Source organism: Cavia porcellus, unplaced genomic scaffold (genome assembly GCF_034190915.1).
Source record: "Cavia porcellus strain 051 isolate PalLab524CR breed Dunkin Hartley unplaced genomic scaffold, mCavPor4.1 scaffold_7, whole genome shotgun sequence".
Lineage (NCBI taxonomy): Eukaryota > Metazoa > Chordata > Mammalia > Rodentia > Caviidae > Cavia > Cavia porcellus.
The window spans coordinates 9,938,342-9,948,341 of record NW_026947490.1 but is presented as its reverse complement, the minus strand read 5'-3'; the positions used below and the strand labels follow the sequence as shown (position 1 = coordinate 9,948,341).

General features: G+C 44.0%; 1 long non-coding RNA gene across 1 annotated transcript; it reads right to left on the bottom strand.

Moving 5' to 3' along the window:
- Window positions 1-3,399: 3,399 nt before the first annotated feature.
- LOC106027106 (uncharacterized) lies at window positions 3,400-7,692 on the bottom strand. The gene is made up of 2 exons (XR_001200680.3): window positions 6,754-7,692; window positions 3,400-3,846 (listed from the first exon to the last, which is right to left on the bottom strand). It is a non-coding gene; the product is annotated as an uncharacterized LOC106027106 (long non-coding RNA).
- Window positions 7,693-10,000: the final 2,308 nt, after the last annotated feature.

The following is a 10,000-nucleotide window of genomic DNA, read 5'->3' as shown; positions in this document are numbered from 1 at the left end:
TCTTTTCCAAATTTAAACGTACAGAAACTACTCGGCAAGTATGGTACCTGCTCATGAGGAGACTGTGTATCAGCTGGATATTGGTATATAACAATCCCAAGACACAATGGTTCAAATAATACTGGTCTGTACAGAATCATGATCCTTCAACTTAGAGCAGAGATAAGTGTAATTGTTCTGTCATCAGCTGGTCTTCCTCAGCATCAGCACCCTGAAGGTTGGTTAGGTGCCTCCGCTTCTGCCTTTTTTTGGTTTCTTTTGCACGGATAGCTCAGCTCTGCTCTGTGCAGTCTCTCACTCCACGGCAGGCTGGGGTGTGCGTGACCTCAGGACCGTGGCAAGGCTCCAAGATGCAGTGTGGGCATGCAGTCTTGAGAGACTACAATAGCTTTCTGTTGATGCCTAACACTAACCACAAACTGAGCCCCTCAGCAAAATACTCATTTATTAGCTCACAGCACCATGCATCAGAAGTTCAGTCCACTGTAACTCATGTCTCTTTGCTGCACGAAAATGAAATCACAGGAATGCAATCGTCAATCCTTACCTGAAGGCTCTGTGTGAAAAAAAAACCTGTCTCCAGTCTTAGTCTTCTTGTTGACAGAATTTAGTTCCTTGTGGCTGTGGGACAGAGGTCCCTACTTCCCTGCTGGCTGTCAACCCGAGACTATTGTCAGGCCCTGAGCCACCTCCCATTCCTTCCTACAAAGCCTCCCTCATCTCCAGCCCAGCCAGGCTATGCTAGCTCCTTCTGTCCTTCACCTGCCTGGTCTGTAACCTCCAGCTCCAGACGGTAGCCCATGCACGGTTGGGCAAGGCCCACTTCAAGGAGTAAAGACTGATTAATAAAGAGACTTGGAAACTTACTTATACCTACAAATCCCTTTTGCTTTCTAATGCAAATTATCACAAGAGCTACAGGTGCCAACCATCACACAGGCCAGAATCACTCGGGGGACGGGCTTTGTGGGTCATCCTGAAATCCCGCCCCCTATGAAACCTTGGCTCAACTGCTCACAGTGTTCAGACTCACCCTAAAGACCAGAGGAGTTCACACAAAATTCAAATGATGGGAAATAAAAGCCACAACCAGCCCCAATGAGAAGCTCAAAATTGACAGCGTTCATATTTTGATATTTCAAGATTCATGGGGCTTAAATCTTCTCTTCCTAATAATCCTAAGTAAATTCTTGCCTCCCTGCCCCTATATTAGATTGAGAAGATGTGTTTTTTATTTTGGTTTGGTTTGGTTGGTTTTTGTTTTGTTTTGTTTTCAAGGTTCCCATACACTCAATGGTAAGAAGAGGTAAGCTTCAGTTAACATGAAATAGTTAGGAAAAGGGGGAAAAAAGATCTTCCTGTCCTCAGTGAGATTTTATCTACTTATTAAATATTTTTGAGGTTAGGGGGCAAGGCCAAAAAACAAGGCTTAAATCTCTGTATCCTTTTCCAGAGGAGAATGTATAGAAATTATAGTCTACTCAAGTTTAAATGGTTTTTCAGAGCTAACTTAGTTCTAATAATACTGAAAGAAAAAATAAAAAAGATGATCTGCTGTATAGCTCCTGGACCATCTTGGCAGTGGGCACCAAGTTTAGAATGAGAGCTTCTGGGAAACACACATTTTCTTTAATGGTTCTCAACAGCTACGGCCACTCAGGTCTACCTCTACACACAGCCCCTTCCTGCCCTCCGCCTTAGCTAAGTGGCCAAATTACCAACTTGTGCAGAACTCCACAAGTCAGGTCTACCAGAGTCTCAAGGGTTTCCAACAGTGATGAAAGTCCAGCTGATAATATATACCAAGAATCCAAAGAGGGCAAGACAAATTATTCAAAAAGTAAAACACTATTTTCGAAGAGAAGCACAGGACAGAGCTGGTTGGGGAAAACACTCAAGTTTGAGCTGCACAGAGTCTTTGTCAGCAGATGCTATTATCGGAGAGTTTGAGGATTGTTCCTTAGCATGAGTGGAAAGCTCAGAATAGCAGCGATCTGCCAGCAAATGTGAGCCTCTTCTTGCATATTAATCTTTCCTGTCACTTTCCAATTATGCCTGTGCTATTGAGTAGCACTGGACACGTTGAACTTTCTTTTTCAAGAAACTATTAGCTTAGCTGGTGGTCCATATTATTTCCACATTTCAGCAATAAAGCAGTGTTTCTTTTTTAAAATGTGACATTTTTTTTCAGTTGTTTGTTGCCAGATCTCCCAAAAAGCCAGCTGAAGTCTATTAAATACGTTGATTACTATTATTTGGAAAAGGTGCTGGCAAACTTTTGAGAAGGGTGTGATGTTGCTAATGTGTTTTGCTGACGATGAAGATGAGAGCGGATAAAGGGAAAGGAAGGGGATGCCGGGTGCTCATGAGGACGCAGGAAGGGCTTCTCTGTCAGTCTCTTCTTTGTGCTTCCCATTGGCGAGAAAGTCGCGGGTCTGGGAAACATCACACCAGTACCATCCCAGACAATTGAGTCTGCCTGGCTCAGCCCTGGGGTCTGCTCTTCGGAAGCTTTTCTGTGGAGAAGGAAGCTGGAAACAGCCTTTACTCTGTGGGCCATTTATGCAAATCATGGCTAAGCTCCTTGAACCCCTGAAACGTAAGTTCCGCATTCTAAGGAAATTAAACAGAGCTAGTCCTGGTCCTCCACATTTTGCTATGATAACATTTATAATATGAGTAAACAATCAAATGATCACATTTAAATGCCTTCATTCAACAGAGGCCAACGCTAGCTAGCCCAGGCCCTTTGAGGACCCCTGAATTTATGGGGAGAATAAAGCAGACCAGGCCGGTGTCCTCAGGAAGCTTAGCTCCCAAGGCTTTTTGCTTTTGGTTCCTTTTCCTGGTAATTCAGTGATACTTAAGATCATTAGCAACATCCTGAAATACACCATATTCAGTTATAAGGCATGATGGAAAATATATAAAGGTCTCCTTTTCTTTCATATCTACTTAAAGTGAGACTACCAAAAAAAACTAAATTAGGTTCTTACAGATAATCTTTTTGCGGTACCAGGGATCAAACTCATGACCTCACACTTGCCAGGCAGGCACTTATGCCACTGAGCTAAATCCTCAGCTCATAGGTAACCTTTTGAAAAATTAATGAGAGCAGGAAAAGTACATTGATGTGTACAGTTCTGATGTCCCTTGACGACCTAAAAAGTTAGGTCTTTTTTTTCTTTTTTTTTTTTTGCTGCCAGGGATTGAACTCACAACCTCACGCTTGCCAGGCAGGCGCTGATGCCACAGAGTTAAATGCTCAGCCTCCGCCCTCTTAAATTGTTATTGCTAAACCACGGTATTCTCCATCTTTCACTTATTTTTCCCACTGAGAATACAAGTTGAGCCACTTAAGTACTATCCTAAGGATCAGTGAGCACATTTCAAGCACAATTAGAGAAATATTTCCTGAAATTAGGGTACTTTCATTTAATTATATTAGAAGGAAATAAATACAAATTCTAAGGGTAAACATAGGCAGAATGACTCAGAACGCAGGAGGGAACGTTCTGGGCCAGTGCTGGTAAGAGCTGAATAAGAGGGCAGCTGTGTGGTCCACGCACGGCATTCTTTGTTTTACAAATTGATCTGTTGAGGACAAACTGAGTCTTCAGTACAGTACGAGAAACAGTTCTGGAACAAAATTACTGACCAGTCACTCCAGGAACAGCCACTGTCTGAGCAGAACTGTCTGTGACGATGGAAATCTCCGGTACACACATAGCAAATTAAAATTCAGGAACACGAACAGTGCGGGGCTTCAGGTAGAGTGACCACATTCAAAGTGCTCCATGGTGACGTGGCCAGCGGTAGCACGCGGACCAGCACAGTTCTGAAAAACTTAAGAAAGAAGGTTAAGATATGCAGTGAAAATACCCTCCCAGGTTTTCCAAACATGGGCAAAAAGGAAAGTGACTCCCAAAAGACCTCTGGGAAGAGATAAAAGGGCTCACTTTGTATCATCTGGAGTATTTTTTCTTCTTTCCATCGAGTTGCACCAATCATTAAAACAAGTTAGCAGCACTTTTCGTCCCAACACCTTAAGCAAAGTTTCAACTCTGCCCCTGGAGAAGTCCTCTGATACGTGTTTCATAAACCTGTGTGTAGACAGCATACTTTCCAAGTACCTGGTGTGTGCCTTCCGTGTAATTTACTTTTTGGTCCTTTGAGTATATTTAAAATGGAAATTCCCCGACCTACATAAAACCTATCTATATTTTAAGCACATTTTCTAAGGCTGTTCCATGAAGCAGTTTTCTCTATTTACTTTAGTCTATTTCTGCAGCCAAAATCATGCAACAAGATTTTCAAACTGGCAAGAAAGATGAAAATAGACAAGGTTCTTTACTGTACACACAAGCCCTTGAAATGTCTTTATTTGCCTACAAGGACATTCGTAAAGTAGGATTCAGTGACCCTTGATCAAAACCTGAGGGCCAGCCACAGGTTAATGCTGACATTTTAGTTAGGAACCATTGTTCACATACCAATGATAAGGATTAGTCATAACTTAAACTATGCAACGTATATGAAATCTAGCTGCAAGGGATTTTCGCTAAAAAGAAAAAGTGCCCCTTACCAGCTTCACTTCATAGGAAAGTGCTTCACAACTACAGTATTACAAGCTTAGCATTCAAGTGACACAGAAAGTAACCTTCCATGCCTACCTTCCCCACTTTATATCAGAGGGGTTTCCTGGAAATTATTTGTTTTATTCTTCTGGAGTCCACTCCAGTCTAAATGGATGGGAAAGCATTTAGCAAGCTGTGATGGTTGAGTGGTTGTGTCAACTGGAGAATTTTGGTTAAGAGAAGCTTAACTAAATTGGCTCAGCAATTCCACACCCTAGGGCGTGGGAGACCCACCCTTGGGTGGCTGGTCTTTCTGGCTGATACAAAGGGGAAATGAGGAAGGATGGACCTGCATCTGTCTTTTCCAGTCTTTAGTCTTCACCTTCAATGTCATCTCCTGGCTCCAGCAGACTCTGGCTTGCATCATAGACTCTTCAGCCTTCCATCATGGACCACTGCAGAGTCCTGATACAGACTGGCGCCGACACTGTGGTGAGCTCCAGACCTCAGAGAAGATCCTTTGGCTCCACTGTATAGACAGACCTTCTGCACTCTTCCTCACCCAACCATTGTAAAGCAATCTTGTAAATTCTTATACATTTGTATATCTTGTGCTATATCTGTTTCTCTAGAAAGTACTGACCAATACGCAAGTCAATCGCCCCTCCTCAAAGAAATCTTTCCAAGAAGCAAAATAGTCCAGACCTAACCAGAATCTCAAGTCTGCCTCAGGAAAACCCTCAGAATCTCATTTTTCAGCTCTCCGTGGGTACGTTCGCTTACTGGTCTTTACTGTCCACATATAGGCCATCTCCAGCAACAGACCCAACACTGCATAAGCTGTGTTTGGAATTCCTACTGTGGGACCAACTATTAAGGTGCATATTCCTAAATAGATCACCACTTAATTATTTAATGTGTTTTATTAGATATAGAACACTGTTTTATAAGTGTATATATGTTTTATCACTAATAAAATTATAAATATAGTTCACCACCTAAGCTGGCTTATTGGAGTAATGTATTACTTGCATGAGTTCCAAGATATAGGAAGAGCCTTTGCTATATTACACGAATACTTAGAGGCAATTCTAACCCAAGCACGATCCCAAGTCTAAACCCTTGTTTGAAAGGTTAAACACAAACCAGATAGGTTGCATAAAAAAAAAAAAAGATGATCAAGTGAACTATACCATTAGACCTAGTTTCAATGTCAAACTCAAGTGTCAGTTCCCTATTTCCACACAGCCCAACATTTTACAGAGAGAGGAAAGAGACAGAGGAAGAGACAGTCCTCAGGACAAATGTGCAAAGAAGCAGGATTAATTTAAGAAAACACAAAAAAGGAAAACATACCTATAGAGAAGTTCAAATACTATACAAGAAGTGTTCTTCCTTAAAGGAAAAACAAGCTAAGATTTTAAGCAGGTGTCAGCACAGTGCGGCCCAGGAGAGAATGGGCCTGTTTTTGTAAATAAAGTTTTACTGACACACAGCCCACACCTACTTCTGATCCATTATCTAAAGCTGCTTCCAGGATGAAAGGAGGCACTAAGTAGCCGTGATAGAGAGCACGTAGCTGGCTCATTAAACTAAAAGATATACACAGTCTGGACCTGTATGGACGAAGTCTGCTGGCCTCCGGTTTAAAGTTACAGTCTGTGGAAAACAGTGACTACTGGAGCTGTTTACCACAGCAACTTTAAACTTTTTTCCTTGTACAGCAGAGCGTTTGCACCTCCATGTACAAGGAACCTCAGCTTTGTCACTCAATCACTTTAAATTCTGAGAATGTTTTGTAAACACTCGGTAAACTTATCTTCAGGAAGTTAAGAGAAGACTGGGACTATCTCTAAGGTTTCATTTCAAAACATGCGTGCCTCTGCCTGACACCAGAACTCTGAGAGCGCTGGTAGCTCCAGTAACAGGGCGTCTGCAGAGCCAGCCTCTTGGGAGGCTGCCGCGGGGTACTCCAGGCCGCGGAGTGAGCTTGAAAAATCCAGCATAACTGCTTTTCCAAGTTTGCACCATAAATAATCATTTTTTTACAAGGTTCAAGTAACTTACCCACCAGGGGAAAAAAAGGAGGTAAAAAAGTGGAAGGATGACACGGAGATTTTCCCTTGGGCGGAGATGTGCAGAATAATGGTGCCCCCTGCAGCACCTCAGTATTTACCTGGGCGCGTGGGAACCCTCAAGAGCCCTACACACTTGGGCCCGTTCTATTCAGGGAGAAAAGTTCCACCAGCAAACAGGAAAAGGAAGGATGAGAGCAATATTCCTCTTCTTCACATTCTTCGTTCGTCCCCACAGATGCCACTGGTTTTTAAGCTTCTTCTATTGCCTGATAACTTCCTCAGAGTGACAGAGAATGCAATATAAATAAATGGATGTCCTTGAACCTGTAAGAAGCCCAAGAGGGCTGTGCAGAAATGCTGGCTGTCTCGGGCCGCACTCCATGCAAACGCCGTGGCCACTCTCAAGTGTCCTGCAGGGAGAGGGGTGGCCAGGGCAGCAGCAAGACCTGGAGACCAGGAAAGCCAGCTTGTTAGAAACGTCTGGGAGAGTTGAGGTCCTGCGATCTCCAAGGAGAGCGCTGCTTCAGCAGCATGGATACAGAAACAGCAGCAATTCGGAGACCAGCCTGGCCCCTGCACAGGGAGCAGCCACGCCTTCCTGAAGTGCACATTGTTTAACAAGGAAAATAACTTGAAGAGAAAAACCCAATAAAATATAGATCACAGGGAAGAAGGGGGCAGATTTACTGGGATGGGATGGGAATCTGAGGATGGGGAGAGACAGGAGGGAGGGGACGGCAAGAGAAAGTAAAAATGACTCGGATGCAATGTGTGCATGCCGGTCCCCCGGATGAATTTAATATTCTGCATGCCAGCATTTGCTAATAAAAAAAAGAAGCTTTACAAGATGAAGGATCCAAAGAGATGCATTGATGTGCTGGGACTGTCATACCAGAATACCTCAGAGTAAGTGGCTTCAACAAGAAATTCATTTCTCCCCATTCTGGAGGCTGGAAGTCCACGACTGAGGTTGATTTCCAGAGAGGGGTGACCACCTCCGGTGCATTCCCGCTCAACGTGTGCTCATCTCATTCTACAAGGACATCAGTCATCCTGACCTCCACTGTGTGGTCACTGTAATGTTTTCATCTTTTCATGTAGCTTCAACTACTTCTGCAAAGATGCTAACTCTGAATACAGTTACCACCTACTGTCCTGGGGGTTAGAAATTCAACAGAGGAATTGGCACAGGGTCAGGGGAACACAATCCAGCCCAAAACAGGAAATAAGAAGTCAGTTAAGACACCTGCTTCTCATGTTGGTAGCTAAGGTTACGAGAACACAGTGAGTAATAACACATCAAGATACAAGGAAAGAACAAGCAAAAGAAAGAGAAAGAAAGAGAAAAGGAAGGAGAAGAGGAAATAGAGAGCGGGCAAGGAGGGAAAAAAAGCTTATGAACGGCTGAATTCCAATTCATCTAATCAAAGGATCTTGAAAATTTGCTCCACCTCTGCTGCTCAGACATTGAAAATCGGAAAGGTGGTGAAGGTTGGATGATCCCAGCCACAGAGGGCCTCCACCCTTTCCCAAGGTGCCTGGCTGGTGAGAATGGTGCCTTGGAGCTGCAAAGTCCCCGGGGCCACTTAATGTTCTGAAGCCTACACAGAAATGAGCAAGGACCATCTCCAGAGTGCTAGAGGTGATGCAAGTTGGAGAGGCAGAAAGCTGTGGATTTCCTGTTAGTGAACTGTTATTCATGGTGCAAGACTATCGGCATCTGCAGTGTCCTGGGCAGTCTTGGCCCCTCAGCTCCTGCCATGGCTATTCCACTAGAAGTACGCACCTCACCCTGTGCCCCACACAGGCTAAGAACTTTTGCAAGGACCCTAGCTCATCGTGTCTTCCTAATCCATGGATTAATCCACCAGCCTCAGCGTACTGATTTCTGCCCCAAAGGAGGCTTCTTTAAGCTTCTTTGACCATCACCTTTTGATACTCCTCAGCCACAGATACACATTTAGCAAGAGCCACTTTAGATAGAAATGGCTACAAAAAATGCAAGCCACTTAAAACCATATTTTGTTTCCATTTCCTTTCACGCCTTTAGAAAATCTCAGAACAGTAAATTAGGAATCAAGCAGTTTAAAATCGTTTCTGCCTCGCCACTTCACAACAGCTGATCCATCCTGGCTGCGAACATAGTTTGTTTCATCTGAGGTGCTGATTCTCCCCCTCCCTCGGACCATAATTTTGAATCATAAAACATACCAAGTAACAGGCAATACAGTTTAGATGCCCATCTTCCCAAAACAATGACGGGAAGGCTACTATTTGCTAAAATGTATCTTCATTTACAGAAAAGGTTTAAATCAAGAATGACTGCTCCTTACAAGTGTAGTAATTCCAGGTGTTGTAAACAAGCGGTTAAGGACAGACAGACCCTGGTTAGCCTATTGTGGTGCAATTCTGCCATCTGGTGGTAGCTGCAGGGTACTTCATATTCTTTTGGACGTGACTTCCTAAACTTTAACAATGTTCCCAGTCTCCTTCCATTCCTTTTATTACTGCCCCCAAGTCTCTAGCAGAAACGAAGAATGTGATTTGGACTCGTCGCTCTTATGTAAACCAGATGGTTATGAAAAGCAGGGGTGAGGTTGTTCCAGCAGCTCGCTGCTTTAGTCCGGACAAGGGGGTAATCAACACGTTCCAGCCACAGCCCTGGCCTCCCTCCCCAAGCTGCGCCCTCCCCAAGATCTGAATCCTGAGGCCCGAGAACTAAGGAATGTCCACACCCGAGAGAGCCCTTTTACCAATGTCTTTTTCTCCTCGCGCTGGAGAGCTAACTCAGGGCCTCGTGGATGCTAGACAAATGCTGTGGCCCTCTGTTCGCAGTCTGAGTCTTCCAAACCCTTTTCCTCCTGCTGCTACCTGCCCTCTCTGGGGTCTCATCCCCAGACCCATTTCCTGAGTCCTTATTGATGCTTGGAATGCTCCCATTTTGCCTGAGGTTTTAATGATTAATAGCAGGCGCTGCCTTTCAGATATCATTTGCATTTGATCACCTTCCCGACAGCTCAAGACCCACGCCTTCTCGGAAACAATAACAATGAAAGGAATTTCAGGTCTCCCTGGGCAGTTTTCAGACCACAGCCTGGCGGTGCAGCACAGCCGCGCCTTTTCCAACTCGTGGGCCTCTACTGCCACCTTCTGGAAGTTTGTGTGCCCTGCAGCAGCTGTGCACTTAGAACAAAACTAGATAAGGAGGGGGTGGCATTTAGGTTAGGATATTTCACAAAAGCTTGTAGCTTTTTATTTGCTGTTCTATCAAAAAATAGAACTGAAATCCATCGCACTACATGTGTAATGTAGAAAAGTGTAATAAAGGCTTATATGAGGCACCCA